The 17,234-nt window shown below is 59.7% G+C and overlaps 1 protein-coding gene across 8 annotated transcripts in view; it reads right to left on the bottom strand.

The window, feature by feature from the left end:
* Positions 1–15,941, bottom strand: part of SH3TC1 (SH3 domain and tetratricopeptide repeats 1) — a 48,725-nt gene extending 32,784 nt beyond the window's left edge. For 2 of the 8 annotated variants that reach the window (XM_072803340.1, XM_072803372.1), the window contains exon 1: positions 15,666–15,908. The gene's annotated coding sequence lies outside the window, so the exon portion shown is untranslated. Of the gene's footprint in view, positions 1–1,508; positions 1,644–15,665 lie in introns of those variants that run through there. The other 6 variants (XM_072803361.1, XM_072803380.1, XM_072803386.1 and 3 more) reach the window with 6 other exon arrangements.
* Between the last annotated feature and the right edge of the window lie 1,293 nt (positions 15,942–17,234).

The raw sequence follows: 17,234 nt of genomic DNA, 5'->3' as shown, positions 1-17,234 counted from the left end.
TGTCTGGTCACCCCTGGACTGGGGTGGTGTCCCCCAAGATCCATCCCCACCCAGCGCCTCAGCAGGTGGCCTTACTTGGGAAGAGGGTCTTTGCAGATCTGACTTGTTAGGATGAGGTCATGCTGCAGGGGGCGGGGGGGCCTAACCCAGGGATGGTGTCTTATAAAAGGAGGGATGTGGATGGGCATGGGGCAGAGGCCATGTGACCACAAAGGCCAGAGGGAGGGACGTGGCTGGGAGCCCCGGGAGCTGGAGGAGGCGGGAAGCAGGAGGTGAGAGGGACCCTCCCCTGGTGCCTCCTGAGAACCCTGTGATTTCGGACTTGTGGCCTCCAGATGGTGAGAGTAGGTTCCCGCTGTTGGGAGCCCCCCAGGGACAGATGTTGTGTCACGGCCTCCCCGGGGACACTGGTTCTCCTGTAATACGCATGCCTTCTCGCTTTCTCTGCCGGGAGGTAGGGTCGACCTCACCTGCATCAGACATTTTGTGAGAATCAAGTGCACAATGCCCCCGATAGGATGTGTCATCGTCACCAACTGCAGTGTGACCGTCCCTGAGCACCCACCACCCTGAGGTGCTGACCACACACACCCATCTAATCTCCCTGATGACCTGGGGGAGGGGACGCCACGGTGCCCATTTCACAGGCTCAGCCAGCTGCTGCAGGGACTCAGCTGGCCAGGGGGCACTGACGGGATTCGAACTCAGAGGGGCCGAGTCCAGCACTGGAGCGCCTGCCCTTAACCTGCACGCACTCCATCTCAGCCCCCACCCTGCCTCCCCCTGGGTGGGAGGCCACAGCTCCCAGCACCAGCCAGCTCCACTAACTGCCAAGGTTGCTTTGTGAGGGACAGAGCTGGGGGTCTGGTGCTCCTGGGGAGGTCATTGGAAGCCAGGAGGGGGTCTCAGTGGCTTGCTGGGAGCACCCACCTAGGGCAGGACCTGACATTAGAAGTCCTGGGTCTGTGTCCTCCCCTACAACTATCTGGTTGGTGCCTCTGGTCAGGGCACTCATCTCTATCCAGATGATGTTAAAGAGGTCCAGAGATGGTGACCTCAGAGTGACCAGGCACAGCTGCAAAGCCACCCTGGGCTGTCTTGTGGTGTCTGCCCAATGTGGCACCTGCCTAGGGCAGGGGCCCACCGGAGACCCCGACACCCGGACTCCGTCCTGCTGGCTGGGCTCTGCGCCTTGCCCAGACCCTGGCACACGCTTGCTGGGTGCCCACATGAAGGGAGGGTCCAGCGAGATCACAGCAGCGAGGCGCTTCATTGGCTGCCCCCGGCGCTCAGGACTCCTGGCTGCGGTCTCCTAACCGGCCCACAGCCTTCCAGACTCCCCAGACTGCAGCTCTCTGCTCCCCACAGTCCCAAGATGCCAGAGGACTCTTCAAGAAAGTGAAAGTCCACAGACTATTTTCAGATTGCACCGTGGGTGGCGAGCCCCAGCTCCGGGGATGATACCCGCTCACCGGTCCTCGTCCCGCCCGTCCCGGTGTCCCCCGTACCTGCGTCCCAGCTCCTCAGAGGCAGCTCCCGGGCGGTGGTGGGCAGGCACCAGGTGGCGGCTCCCGGCTCCCTGCCAGCTGGCCCTGCGGGCCGTCTCAGCCAGCCAGGACAGGCAGCGGCCACCCACGGCCCGGCTGACTGCACGGCGGCCGCCACCACCCCCAGCTTCCTGCCACACTTCCTCCCTGCGCCAGGGCCGGTGGGAGAGGCAGGCCCAGGGAGCCTCACGTTGATTGTTAGCTCCTCCCTGGACCAGCTCCAGGCCCTGTCCTGCCTGCCGACTGCCCAGCACCCCCAGCTCTGAGATCGACACCAGGGAACACCCGGGCTCCCGCCTCGGCCCCCAGGATTAGGGAAGTGCACCAGCTGCCCACCCCACGGCTGTGCCAACCTCGGCTCTGCTCTGTTCCTCCTCTGCTTAGTGCACACACGCCCACATGGCACACATGACACACACACACAACATTGACACGTGACACACATACACATACGTGCATGCACACGAAGGTATGCACACACATGATACACACGTGCACTCACACGCAGACACATGTGCACCACTTCCCTCGGGGCCGGGTGCTGCCTTCTGCCTGCCCACTGGCCCACCAGGGACAGATGGAGGTTGGACCACAGGTACCCCGCTTTGTTCTCTGACTTCCCACGCACGGGTTTTGGGACCCAGCAGGGCCCCAGGATCAAGGGCAGGACAGAGACCTTCTCTGTCTTGTGCACATAGCCAGGAAACACCTCTGACTCGGTGGTAGCGGTAACGGTGGCAACGTGACTGTTTTACGGACAGTGAAGCTGAGGTCAGAGAGGTCGTGGGATATGCCCAAGATCAGTGACAACCAGAGGAGCCCAGAACTGGGTTTGACAGACACTGAGGCCCCTAGGCCAGGATTTCTAAGGGTACCACCACTGACACTTGGGGTGATGGCTCTCTGTCACGGGGAGGGGTTGCTGTGCACACTTAGGATTACAGCTGCATCCCTGGCCTTGGCTCACTAGAGGCCAGTTACCCCCTCCACCCTGCAGACCCCAGCTGTGACAACCAGACACCTCCAGACATTAGTCACCTTGGGGCAACGTCCGGCAGAACCGCTGCTCCAGGCCAAGTTGCCTCCAGGTGACACAACTTTCTCTTACCAGCTCCTGGTGTCATGTGCTGCCACCCCAAAGTCACAAGTTCCCCTCCCTCCCCACGGGGCTGGAGCCTAGGCATGAGGGCCAGCACGAGGCCAGGGCACCTTGCTGGGCAGAGCAGGTCACTGAGGCCCAGAGCAGGCAAGCCATTTGCCTCGGGGGCCCTAGCAGTTCACCGAAAGAGCCAGGCCTGACACTCGGGCCCCCAGCACGCCCAGACCAGCCAGGTCCCACTGCATGGACACCACACAGAGGGAGCCAAGGGTCGGGGAGGACGTTTTCACAGGCAGAGTCACGGGGGCGAATCTGAAGCTACTGTGTGGGTCCCAGGGTACCGGGAGCCCTGAGAGCAAAGGGGCAGCCGATTCACAGGCCGCCCCTCCTTCCCACTGGGACATGTGGCCTCTCCAAGCCTGGCTGTCCCCTCAGTGTCTCTTGGAAGGACAGCTGTGATGGCCTCGGTGCCCATGTCCTGGGACTGCTGTGACAAAGCTCCATGGACTGGGTACCATCAAGTGACGGAGGTCTATTCCCTCCGGGTCTGGAGGCCAAAGGCTAAATCAATGTGGGCAGGGCCGCGCTCCCTCTGGAGGCTCCAGGAGGGTCTTTCCCGCCTCTTCCAGCCTCCAGGGTCCTGGGGCGCTCCTGGGCTCCCGGCCACATGCTCCTCCATCAGCACTCGGCCACCCTCTGTGTGGCTCCTCTTCTCTTCCGTAAAAGGACACTCCCATTGCGTTTGGAGTCCCTCTCCTCTCGAGATCCTCACCATAATTGTATCTATACAGACCCTTTTCCTAAACAAGATTGTGTTCGGAGGCTCCCGTGGATGCGCCTGTGGGGCCAGCATCCTGCCCAGTACACCTAGACTCCGGCCAGGGCAGTCGGTGAACGCTGATGCCTGCCTGCCTGACCGCAGTGCCTCCCGCCGCGGCTCCCCTCGGCCTCAGCATCCTGCAGACCCCACCTCTGGGCCCCAGGGGAGCCTAAACGAGGTCCGGATGCCCCGTCCTGAAGCTCCTCCTAGGGCAAGTCCTCACCACCCCTTCCTCGAGGACACCTGCTGCTCCATCTCCCCACCCTCCCATCTGCTCCAGCTCCACCCCCAACCTTGCCCAGCTCCCCATACTTCTGCCTTCACAGCCCTGGAACCGAGGATGCCCTGCCTCTTGCAAAGGACTCACTGGACCTCAGAAGTTGGCCTCCTCGAACCTGCTCTGGAGGATGGGTTCCCCTGCTGTGGCCACTCTCCTGGGCTAGCCTGCCTCCCCCATCCAGACACAGGTACCCAAGGCCCTTGGTAGTGGCATCTGGGACCTGTGGAGGACCGCAGATGCTCGCAGATGGGCCTTTGCTCTTCCCCTCAGGCCTCACAGGAGGGTAGAGCTCAGGCTGCCACACGGGGTAGGACGTAGGCACCTGCGTCCAAGGTCAGCGCTGCTGGCGGCCACACGGCCTTGGTGTTTTGGATACTCAGAGAAGCCCCGGGGGGGTGGGGGGTCAGATGCTCTTCTGTGGTTTTGCTCTGGATCCTCATGAGGATTAAATGAGATGCAGGACATCTCTAGCAGGCCAAGTCCAGCCTGTTACCACAGCTGCCCTTAAAAGTCTGTTCATTGTACAAGTGCTCAGTGTCCGGGCATCTCCCAAGGCCAAGGCGTGTGAGAGCAGGGGGCAGGGTTGTCCAGGCCCTCTAAGGGTGACCTCCCTGGCCCTGCCGCCCACTCTGCAGCCCAGAGCTGGCCTGTGCCACTGCTCGGGGAGGCCCGGGGGCTGCAGACAGAAGCCTGGCACAGGCATCGAACCCTCCCTGTCCAGCCCACTGCAGCCCCTGCCCCTCCCAGACTGCGGCCCGTATCTGTATGGTGGGACCCCGAACCTTTCAGTCTGCCCATGTTCCAGAACCCCACAATGTGCAGAACACGAGATGCTTGGCTCCTTCTCCCTTTGTTTTTCTGGAAATGGTACTGAAAGCTGCCCCAGATGGGCTCCACATCCATAAAAGGGACTGGACACGTTTCCTCTCCTGGGCATTGTCCCCTGCTGTGGCCCGACACCCCATATCCTGTTTGTCTCTGCAGCTGTGCTCTTGGCCCAAGGCCTCAGGGAGTTTCCAAGGGCTTCCCCAACTGTCCCCAGTGCTCTGATTCTGCACACTGCACCCTGACTGCACAGAATGCACCCCAGTTCCACGCAGCACACCCCAATCCAGAGCTTCAACTCTGCACAGAGCACCCAAGTCTGCTTGTTGCACCAACTGCACAGAATGCATCCCTGCCCAGAGTGCCCAACTCTGCTCAGTGCTCCCCAACTCCAGAGTGCACCCCAATTCTGCAGGCACACCCGAATAACCTTCCAGAGGAAGAGCATGAGCTTTCTAGTTTGGGGGACTTTTCAAATAGGGGTCCTTCCCACAGGCTGGGCACGGGGCAGGCCCACACAGCCCAGCCTCGAGTCCCACCAGGATAGCCTGTCACTCCCCAGGTCTCACTCTTTCCTGGACAGATGGTGGAGTCGGACTTGGAGGTCTCGAAGTGCCCCCACCCCCCACACACACACCTGCAACAGCTCTGATGTCTGACACGGCTGCTCTAATACATTCCAATCCTCACTTGCCAAGAAGATGCTAGATCCAGGCAGGGGTTATAGCACTCCTGGAGTGACTATTACCGCCATCTCATCCGCTGGACCGAGAGGCAGATGGGCGTGGAGGCGGCTCCTGCCCAGGGTCACACAGCCCAAGGGCAGGGCCGCCAGCTGGGGTCTCAGGTCCACCTGGTGCCAAAGCAGATGCCCTGACCCTCTAAGGTGTGAGACAAGCAGCCAGAGAAAACACACCCGAGCCTGGGGCTTTCTCAGTAATCAGATCCTTGTATCTTCCAGCACCAAACTCTGATTCTAATTCTTCCAGGTGGCAATTCAGAGAGCCATCCCTTGCCTCTGTCGCTTTTCCCATCACAGGGGCCAATGGGTGTTTCACTAAATTGTAAGGTGTGGTGAACATGTCTGGGTGCTGCCCAGGTGTCGACAGCCAGACTCAGTGTCCTCAGAGCCTTCCCCTCACCTCCCCTTCGCCACCTTTCCCTCCCTCTAAGCTGCTGAGGCTGAGAAGCCCCACAGCAGGCCTAAGGGCAGGTGCTGCACACAAAGCATACCTGCGCCCCCAATCCCCGCCCCATCCCCAGCCAGGGAGGAGGCACTTTCCCTGGCAGAGGAGCTGGTACATTTTGGGAGAAGGGATGGCTTCCTGCCCTGCATTTGTCTGCTCAGAACAAATGCAAGAGGCACGTTTTCTAGCCAGTGTGGAAGCTGTGGGCATGGTGAGCGTCACCCAGGAAAGCACGTGTGTCTGCAGAAGGCCAAGGCCCGACCACCACGTCCTGGGAGCTAGAGCCCACACTCAGGGTGCGGCGCTAACCTAGCCGATGCCTTCCTGAAGCCTCAAGGGTCATGCAAGGAAACAGAGGTTTGGAGAAGGGACAGGGACAAGGATCCCCTGGCAGGGCCTACTCTGGGGGACCTTAAACATGCCCTGCCCCTCGGTCCCTGTCTCCCCAGTGTCCTCTGCATGGAAGACAGTCAAAGGGTTCCTTCAAGACAAATGTCGTTCCAGGTTGCACGGGGAAGCACCCAAACCGGTTCTCTGCCCTTGCCTCGGGAAAGTCTGCAGCACCGGAGGGGACCAGCTCCTGCCAGACCCTAGGACCACAGACATGGATCCTGACCCTGGCTCGGTGAGGTCAGAGCCTGACATGACCCAAGCCTCCCCTACACTCAGTTGGGGTCCCCCAACAGCCTCCCTGGCACGTGGCTTACCCTCTTGATGGATCTCCTACTCCACCTGGGGCTCGGAGCTACCCCTACCACCCACGTGATCTTGGTCTCATTCGTCTCAGCCCTACCTGCCAGGTCCCCACCCACATGGGGCTCACAGACAAGCTGGGGAGGCAGGCTTGGAAATAGACTGGGATGATGTAGCACAAACTTTGCAGTGGTAAAGGGAGGCCTGGGATGGAAAGGAGGGCAGGATGGAATCAAGGAAGTCTTCCTGGAGGTGGAGGCCTCTGGGCAGAGTCTTAGAGGAAGAAGACCCAGGCAAAGAGGAGGTGCAGAGGCCTTCCCAGCGCCAGGCAAACCCAGCCTCCACCTGGACAACCCTGCTTCAGGCACGTGGCTTTATGGAAGGAGAGGCCAGGTCACACTCTTGCCCCAGAGTTAATCCACAACAGGCCATAACGCTGAATCTCAGGAATGCATAGGCCCTTAGGGTGGGTGGGTGGGTGTAGGCTGTGTGGCTACTCCCCACCTCACTCCCCAGCTCTGGTTCTCACCAGCAGCCCCTGGGCAGTAGAAACAAGACAGGCCAGGCCCACAGGGGTCATTCAAGAGCTGGGGTGGTGATGCTTCCTGTAAAGGGCCATCGGGTGGGTCAGGGCAGGGGCGGGTGAACAGATGACACACAGCGGGTGGTGGTCGCAAGAATGGTCAACAAGCAGGTCCACTCTGCGCTGGTGGAACCTTCTTTACAAGACAGGGGCTGGATCTGGCCCTCCAGTGGGTCCTGCTCTAGAGGACGGGTAGGGTGGGGATTCGTGGAAAAACATCTCAGGATTCCCCCACCAGAGCAAGAAGGCGTTCCCTGCTGCGCTGGAATTAGGACAGATGAAGGTTCAAGCGGAGGAGGAGGAGAAGGAGGGTGGAGGCCGGCCTGGTTAGACAGTCACTGCACATACAGATAGTTAAACTGTCACATATTAGCAAGACCCAGCACTTAGAGTCCAGGAGGACATGAGCACCAGATAAAGCAGGTGATTGAGTAACAGGCTTACAAGTCGCAGGAAGGGAAGGCACCTCTCCCAGGGTCACAGGAAAGAGGGCCCCGGTGTTCATTGGTCCACACTAAGCGACACCCCATCGTCTGTCCTGGTCTCTGGTTCCACATCTGTAGGATGTGGGGACTCATGCAATTTCTCAGACAGGGACTCATGCAATTTCTCAGACAGGCAAATGGACGAAGGGCCACTGCACACCTTCTAGGTGCACGCACACTTTCCTGAGTGCTGGCTGGGTTTGCAGAACCGGGAAGGCCAGGCTGGAGACCTCTGTCCTCAGCATGCCCGGGTCTGAGGAGAGATGCACGGGGGGGCGCGGGGACATGACAGAGATGGATGCCACCAGCCCGGGTCCTGGCACCCAGCTGTCCCTGGACATACAGAAAGGACTTGTAAAGGCTCGGCCTGTGTTTGTTATTTTTGGCCTCAGCGGCTGAAACCACCCCAATCAAAGATGAGCAAAGCTCTACTCCCCGAGATTTCAGGAACTGCTCTTTGCAAAACAAGGATATTGAGACCAAACAGGCTTATGATGACAGACAGCCACTCCGGGCTGGGTCACAGGCCTGCAGGAAGCTGTCAGCACTTCCTGAGCTCCGCCGGGACTGAAGACGCCAGCCCCCAGCCGCGGCCTGGGTCATGGTCATCCTGCCCTGGGCAGGCGTCACCCTCAAGCCAGGGGCCCGCTGACTCGGCCATCCAGCAGCTCCTCCTCAGCCGGGCGGGGCGGTCCCAGAGCTGGCCAGGTGCCTGAGCGTATTTGCTGGGCCCTCCTCCAAATGGTGCTCCTTCATCTGACCGGGCCAGGGAGGCCCGGTATTCCCAGAAACAGAGCTTTCAGAAGAGGGGTGCCACTTCTCAGCATCCTGAGTAATGCCCCTTGGGTTCTCAGAGGAAGCTGGTGGGAAAAGCATAAAGGCTGTTTCCACGGCCCACCTGGGGAGTGAGGCCCGGCCGGCATGATGTCCTGTCACCCCTCAGAGGGACCCAGCAGGACCTGCCAGCTCTAAGTAGCCCCCTCCCCTACAAAAGGAAGGATGGGGTCCCCAGGGGCCACACAGCTGGGAGCGGCCAGTCTCAGGAGCACCCCGATTTTTTCCTTCGCAGGACAGGCATGTCCTACTCTCTGGACCGTCTGGCTGTGAGTCATGAGGTGACCCAGAGAGGGTTGCAGAGAGGAGACAGGAGCAGAGAGGTCTCTATCTGGGCCTCACGGCACGTTCTTGGGGCTATTTTCTCTGGGAGCCTGGAAAGTCGCCGCGGCTTATAGATGAGACCCCAGGAACGCCCCAGATCCCACTGAATCTCACTCCCCAGAGCACATTCCGACTCTGGGTGGAACCCCGCTGGAATTCTGGACATTCTCTGCAGCCCAGTCACCAGGGGGTGGATCTGGACCCAAGCTTATGCAAACATTAACCCAACCCCAGCCTCCCAGCCAAGACCCATCTCCCTGGAAACCAGGCCCAGGTCAGGGCAGCGGTGGGTGGAGATGCTGAGGTGGGAATTTCCGCCAGACGCCCTGAAGTCCCCCTTGGGCTGTGCGGGGACCTGAGGGCCAGGGTGGCCCTATCAGCCTCCAAGTCCCTGAGGGCATGCAAGAGTGGATTTGTTTGACTACTTCCCATCTCTCTGCTCCCTTCCCAGCAACACCTCCTCATTCCCTCCTCAGCCTGGCCTCACCCACCCACCGCCCCTCAGAGCAGCCTTGTCCCCTCCACCAGCTCCCTCTCTGTCGCTGCCTCCAGTTGCCTTATCTTCCCTGGCCCCTCAACCTAGCTGACCACAGGCCCCTTCTGAACACCACCTCCTGCTTCCTGGGGGTCCTCTCCCTGCACCTGCTACACCTCTCTGTCTATACCCACAGGCCAGGGACTTTTAGAACCTCTGTCTGCGCTGACAAGTCCAGGGTGCCATTGATCTCAAACCTGGGGCAGAGCTGGAGCTGCAGGGCAGTCCCCTTGGGGGGAATTGGACATGTGCCCCCCAGTGCCCACTCCTCCCCCACCTTCCCTGGAGCAGCAGGAACTGGCTCAACACCGCCCCCCCCTTCCTGTTGACAATGAAGCCTCTGGCCTCAGCCCGCCTTTGCACGTCTCTACACACCTTCTCCACCGGGGTCTGACCCCATCCCCGCAGCCTCCCTCAGGCACTGCCTCCTTCCAGCCTCCCCCCAGCCGCACACCGGCGCTGTAACAGGGGTCTCCGTGTAAGCCGTCATGTGGCCAGCACATGAGGACCCCACGATGGGCCCCACGTGCGTGTGTCACATGACAGAGACTCAGCACCAGCAGAGGGGGCAGGGGGTGGCCCAAGCCCCTCAGGACACTGAACACCAGCCCGGGGGTGGGGGGGCAGAGGGGCAGAGTCCTGAGCAACACGCCTCTGGTGCGCTGAGTCACACAACACTGCCCTGCCCCGCTGCCCACCCCCAGCGGCTCGCCTTCTTCCCGGCTCTCCGGGGAGGCCGCTGGGCCTGAGGGAAGCCCACAGGCCTCGAGTGGGGCGAGGGCACCTGTGAGCCCCTGGGCCTCAGCTGCTGAGACCCCATGCGCACGTGTGGCACCTGGCAGGGCCGGGCCGCAGCACGCCTGCCCCTCGTCGTCGGCCAACGTCCGCACCTGCGCCCTTCCCATGCCAGCCGCCCAGCTGCAAGGAGTCACAGGCTGCGACACGGCCGTGGCAGCAGCCCAGGTGCCAGCCCTGGGGTCCCCCTCACCCATTGTGGGATGGGCAAGTCCCTCTCCTGGGCAGAGCCTTCCTGTGCTCACAGAGGGGAGCTCGGGGACCCAGCCATGCCACACACCTGTCCCTCGGACTCCCACGCTGGCCTGACACAGTACGTGCTACGGTGCAGGGGTGCTGAAGAGCGCGGTCCGGGGGCTCAGGGGGTCACATAAAGCAGAGCAATTGCTGTCATGACTGTTCAGTGACAGTGGGCTTGGGGAGCTGGTGGCCCTGCTCTGCGCCTGGCCCAGTGCTGGGCACCCAGGCACGGATGCATTGGATGGCCCTGCCCTCCAGAGTGCTCAGCCTCCTGGTAACAACAGCCCAGGAAATGGATGGAAACCAGATAGCGCAGCTGGAGCCACCCTGACAGAGGATGCGCAGAGAGGCCGCAGCCACCTGACAGCCAGGATCCTGCCTGGAGACAGCTGGGGAGGCTGCCTGGAGGAGGGGCTCGGAGCTGGGCCCCAGCATGCGAAATACACTCCCTTCACTGAGATAAACGTCTGGTTCGGAGCATTGTGTAGCACCAAAGAGTAGGAAGTGGGAGGGAGGGAGGGAGGCAGGGCGGGAGGGAAGGGTGGATTAATGACAGAGGGATACATGAGACTTTGTCAAAGGGACAGAGGAGCCAGTGAAGGGCTCCCAATGGCCGAAGCTAGACTACTCGGAGCAACAAAATAAAGTAGTATTAGGTATAACCTGAAATACGCAATAAATACTCAGAAGCCCATATTAGCGTAAACAAGTAATTGAATAGAAGTGCCTGGGGGGCTCAGTTGGTCTGCCTTCAGCTCAAGTCATGATCCCGGAGTCCTGGGATCAAGTCCTGCGTCAGGATCCCTGCTCAGCGGGGAGTCTGCTTCTCCCTCTGCCTCTGCCCCTCCCCCTACTTGTGCGCATGCTCTCTCTCTCTCCCTCATAAATAAAACCTTAAAAAATAATAAGTGATTGACAGTGGCTGAGGTTGAGCATCTCCCCTCAGCTCAGGTCGTGATCCCACAGTCCTGGAATTGAGTCCCACGTTGGGCTCCTTGCATGGAGCCTGCTTCTCCCTCTGCCTGTGTCTCTGCCTCTCTCTCTGTGTCTCTCATGAATAAATAAATAAAATCTTTAAAAAATATAAGTGATTGAATAACTGAGTAACTACCAACTAAAGCGTGTAGCTCCTCTGACCTCTGGCGGGGAGCACAAGTCCCCCCCGCCCCGGGTGTGGAACTGAGCGCAGGAGTGTCATGTGGAAATGCAGGGAATGCATGGTTCTCTCTGCGGTGGGGGGGTGGGGTCTGACAAACGCCACCTCAGCCCAGGGACCAGCCAGTAGTGACAGGTCCTGTGGATAACATGTGCCCCTGATGGACGTGATGACTGTGGCATGTCACCTCTGTGCTCTTCCTCCCCAAACTAGAACCCAGTGGCACCATGAGAAAGGCAGCGGACAAACACAAACCAAGTGTGTAATGGGGCGGGAAGGGTGGCAGGGGTGGCGATTAGCGAGTCACATCCCTGTGGCACGTCTGTCCCTCTCAAGTGAGCCAACACCGACCCACCATTTGTCACCAAGGTCTACACCTCGTGCAACTGTGTCCATGTGTCCCCAGAGCCACCAAGGGCACCACCATACTTGAGGGGCCTTGTTTCTCATGACCTTACTTTTTAAGGAGGATTTGCCAGGTGTTTTTCCCAGCTCCTTCTACTGCTAATTTTCAACAAAGTGTGCCACTGGATTTGGCTCAGGGCTGGGCTGGGCCTGGGCCCACCTACCAGCAGCTGTTTTTAGCAGAAGGGCACCTGAGCAGCTGGCCCCAGTCAACACTGCCCATACTCTGTGCCAGAGGAGGGGACCAAGCCCTCTACAGAAAAGTAGTGGGGACCCAGAGCAGGCAGGTCCTATTGGCCTGACATCTTTTTTTTCCTAAGAATTTATTTATTTATTCATGAGAGACACACAGAGAGAGACACACAGAGGCACAGGCAGAGGGAGAAGCAGGCTCCCCGCAGGGAGCCCAATATGGGACTCCATCCCAGGACCCTGGGATGACAACCTGAGCCAAAGGCAGATGCTCAACCGTTGACCAACCCAGGCATCCCTATCAGCCTATTGTCTTCAAATAGGTGAAATGACGCTCATCTCCCGCCCACCCCAGCCAGAAGTGCAGAGTGACCCCAGAGTGTCTGTCACTCCTGGGGCAGCCACACCTGGCCTCTGTCAGCATACCCAAGGCAGGCCGGTTCAGGGGTGGCAGGTGAGTCACCAGCACCTATGAAACCACGTCCTCGACCGGCAGCCCCGCCTCCAGAACCCACGACCACCCACCTACAAGGGTGTCCATGCTCCTCATAAGAGCACTTTGGAAAGAAGCCACCTATTGAATTAATCCCATTCCCTCCAGCACCCAGGGGTGCGCGGCTATGGTACAGAGCAATGAGGTTCCCTGTTGGCCAACAGGGCAGAGCCCTGACACAGTGAGCAGGGAGGAGGGGAGGTGCAGGGACGGTGTGTCGTGCTGCGCCTTGGGCTCTGCAGGGGGCCAGAGTACGGCCACAGTTTGCTGGCCTTTGTGGAGGGGGATAAACGAGCAGTGGGACTGAGGAGGTGAAGCACAGGCACTTTGCAGGGTGGCGAACCGGCTGTAGGATGCCCTGGCAGCAGATGCACGACATCACACATTTGTCAAAGACCATGAGAGTGTGCAGCACACGGCGTGAAGCTTCGTGGGTGCAGGTAAGGACGGGGCAGGAGGCCGGGGGACAACAGGTGGAGGCAGAGTGACATGACAGGAGACTGTATCACGCATGCACCAACCAGCCTAGTGAGGGTGGCAGTTGGTGCGCCAGACGGAAGCCAAAAGGAACCACGTGTTTGCACTGGGCTCCAGCTGGTAACACTGCTCCCCATGGGGCAGAGGCAACAAATTCTTATACTTCTGCATGTGGGCGGAGCAGCAGGTGTTTGAACATTCAGGTAAACGGCTGGTAGTTGGTGAAAGCCAGGTTTCTCACTCTTGGAGTGAATGAAGGAGGGGCAGGATGGTCCAGGTGGGGACAGATTAGAGGCAGAGAAGGGAGGTCTCAGTTAATGCAGACACAGTTTACATACGGAAGTACTTAGACCCACGTACGTACCCGGCTGGACGCACGCACAGTCACAGTCCAACTTACAGATCCGTGTACGTAGCTCGGTTACATGCACACATGCACTAACTTATAGATACACATATACACACAGGTTAGTGTACTCACACTTGCAGATGTGTGTACAAAAGTCAGGACCAAGTAGCAACAAGCACACTCAGAGTGCAGGTAGATCCTGCTTTCTAAGACTACTCTCCAGCTAAAGGAATCAAGACCTTGAAGAAATGGCTGATGCCAGGACTCGGCCAGCAAAGGTACAGAATGCGCCCGGCTTGTGGCGCCAGCAGGTAAGGAAGAGAATGAATGAATGAGTGAGTGAATGAATGAATGAAATCCAACATGACAGGACGAATCAAAGGACACAGGAGCCAAGTGAAAGAGCTCCCAATGGCTAATGTTAGAAAACTTTGAGCAACAAAATTAATTAGTATTAGACTATAACCCAAAGTATAAAATAAGTATCCATGAGTCTATCCAACATAAATAAATGAGCAAATAAATAAGTGAGGGAGAGGGACAAATCTCCCATGTGGAAGAATTCCCAGTGATGTATGTATATACACCACGCTTGACAAGGGAGCCCCATCTCAGTCCCTGGGGGTGCACTCTGCACGTTGACCTCTCCACTAAGGGCACAGCGAGGGAGGGTCAGGAGGGGGACTGCGCAGTGGGGAAGCCTGGCGAACCTCACCTCGACCAGGGCATCATGGCCATCGCAGTGACCAGTCACGTCCATGCAGGTGCCCTGGACATGATGTGACAGGAGGGCACCGCACTCCCAGGGTCTTCCTCCTGAGAACCCATGATCCCTGTCCAATCACGAGAAATAATCAGACCCATCCTCAGTGAGGGACATCACCCAGAATCCTCGATCAGGGCTCCTCACAAAAATCATCAGAAACCAGGAAAGTCTGAGAAACCATCACAGCCCAGAGGAGTCTGGGGACATGGATGACGACAGGCCACGTGGTGTCCCGGACGGGCGCCAGTCTGGGGAAAGGGACATTAGGTGAGGACTAAGGAAATCTGAGCCAAAGATAGACTTCACTTAAGAGAGGGGTCCATATCGGGTCCTCGGTTGTGAGGAATGTACCGATCTAATGAGAAATGTCAGTGGTCAAGGAGACTGGGTGGGAGGGGTTATGAGAACTCTGTGCTACCTTGGCAATTGTTTTGTAAATCTTAACCTGTTCTAAAAAAAATCACAAAGTCCCAGCAAGGCGGAACATGCACACCGTGTGTGGAGTGAGCCGTGATGGCCCAGAGAAACGGCAGGTGCACCTGGGCCTAGAGCCGACTGCCTGGGGTGAAGTCCCAGGTCCACTGGCTGTGGCCTTAGGCCAGCCCGGGAGCCTACCTTGGCCCCTACCTGGGACGACACGTGAGGCAGAGCCAAAGCACCGGGGCCACCGAGGCAGGTCTCGGGAAGACAGCTCTAGTCCAGCCGCTACCCGCGGGCAAGCTGTGCCACCCAGAGCCTCAGGCCTCTCTGTAAATGAAGGAGGAGGACCCTCCACGGGTCCCTAAGAATCCTGTGACCTCTGGGCAGGGGGTGGTCATGGGGCACCGAGAGGAGCAGCTCCTAGCCTGGGCTCACAGAGAGCCCCCTGGTCAGCTGCGGTCAGCCTGCGCGAAGCCCCTGGCGGGGTCACAGGATCACGGGGGCAGAGCCTTCCCCGTCGCTCCCCTGTTGGGCCCCATCCCTTTCCATTGCCCCTTCCCTGCTCCCTGAAAGAAGGAGCGGTCATCCTCAGGGCTGCAGGGACTCTGGCCCCTGGGGGCCAGGATGGGGGCTGGAGGAAGTGGGGAGCGGAGGGCCCAGTATTGAAGTCCAGGCAGGGCAAGGCAGTGTTGAGCGGGGGAAGAGCCAGGGCTGTGGCCCCTACCTCCAGTCCAGGGCTCCTGCTCCTCCCCACAACCCCTACCGTCATCGGCCCTGGAGAGCAGCCACTGACTGGGGGTGGCCCCCCTCTGGGGCCCGGGAATGCTCTCACCCTACAGACAGGGGACCTGAGGTCCAGAGAGGCAGAGCCACTTGCTCCCAGGTGCTCAGCCAGGATCAGAACCCTGGGGCCCCTGCCTCCTGAGCCCTCCAGAGGCCCCACTTGTGGGGAAGCATATCCCCACCTCTCACAGTGGCCACCATGTGGACATCCAGCTTCACCTGCCGGCGCTCCGCCCTTTCTCAGACATAGGGACACCAGGCTGGCCCTTTCTTGGCCACCTGAACCCCAGCCTGACGTGTCACTCCCTCACCCTGATGTTCCCTGACCAGGCCGGTTTCAGGGTGCACACCCCATGCACACCCTCCCCTGGCCTCACCTGTCACGACCGTGAGCACTGTGGGGAGGTTGCAGTGTAGGATGGCTCCTCCTGGGGCAGGTCCAGCCCAGTGGCCTAGAACTTACCCCGCCACTGCTAAGGGAGGGAGGCGGAGGAGGGAGGGGGCTCTTTGGGGCCCCTCACCTGCGGCCAACAAGGCTGCTGCTGTCCTGGCCCCTCAGACGGTCTGCCACTGGGCGCGCCAGCCAGGACAGGAAGGCGCACGTTTGCAGCCAGCCAGGCCCTCCAGGCTCCAGTCAGGTGGCTTGAGCAGTCAGCCCAGGTCATTGGTCGCCCCACAGCGGCCCGCCCTGCCTGGAAGGGGCCCAGTCTCCTCCCTGACCTTCCTCCTCCTTATCTATATCGGAAGTCCCGGGTCAGCATTCCCAAGCTGGGAGGGGAGGAGCTGCCTGCAGGGAAGTGTGGGATCCCAGGGGGTCTCAGGCGGGGCCTGGTGTGCAGGGGGCCCCCTGGGGAGCAGGGGGCGCGGTGTGTCGGGGCTTCGTGGTGGGCGCCTCAGGGAGGAGGGAGGCTGGGAGAGCCACCCCTTCACCGGGCTGAGGAGAGCACCCCAGTCACTGGGGCCTGGTTTCTGTAGCTGGGCCTGGGGGCAACTGGCCAGTGAGCTCAGCAATCACTTATTGAGCACCTACTGTGTGCCGGGTGCGGTGTGAGGCCAGTGGTGGGTCCGTGAAGATGAGCAGGGCCTCCCGTGCGCTGTCCAGAGACTCATATTTGCTCATGATAAGTCACCCGGGCTGTCCTTAAAATTATATTCCAGACTCCAAACTGTTCACGTGAGGGTCTCCCAGGTCAGGCCTAGGAATCTGGATTTGTAACAGGTTCCCAGGCGACCTTTGTCCTCAGGCAAGTCTGAGTAGCACCCCTGTCCCAAAGGTCACATCTTCCTGCAAATAATCAGGTAGGTGGGCAGAGTCACTTCCCGGCCCCTCCTCAACCAGCAAGTTTCTGTGCCTCTTGTTCCCTGTCTTTGAAACTGGAGGACAGAAGACTCGGCCTTGGCTCATCAGTGTTTATGAGGATAAACGGGTGGGCGAGTGCTGGGGTCCCAGCCAGTGCCCACAAACACCCCTAATGTGTATTTTTACATCCCGGTGACTGACCCTCAGCCACAGGGGGTGATTCGTGTGGTCTGCAGGGGTCAGGGCGGGGACTGGTGGCTCAGGCCGGAGGCAGGACATGCTGGGCAGCAGGGCTGGGCCCCAGTTCTTCCCACCCATGTGGAGGGGCTTCTGTACTGCCCTCCTGGCGGAGCTGCCCCAACACTGTCCCTCGAGTCTAGAGACCTGGGCTTGCTTTCTGCAGAGCCTCACGTGCTCACCTATGGGCCCCACACTGTCCTGTCCCAGGACGAGGCTTCTTCCAGGGAGGAGGTCCGGCCTCAGAGCTCCCATTCCCATGAGCAGCGTCACCCACTGCCAGCTACCCTCAGCAGCACAGCTTAAAGACTCTTCTGGGGGTGCCTGGGGGGCTCAGTGGGTGAAGTGACTGCCTTCGCAAAGGTCATGATATCAGGTCCTGGGATCAAGTTCCGTGTCGGACTCCCTG

This window comes from Canis lupus, chromosome 2, assembly GCF_048164855.1.
Source record: "Canis lupus baileyi chromosome 2, mCanLup2.hap1, whole genome shotgun sequence".
Lineage (NCBI taxonomy): Eukaryota > Metazoa > Chordata > Mammalia > Carnivora > Canidae > Canis > Canis lupus.
This window is presented reverse-complemented; position numbering and strand designations above follow the sequence as displayed.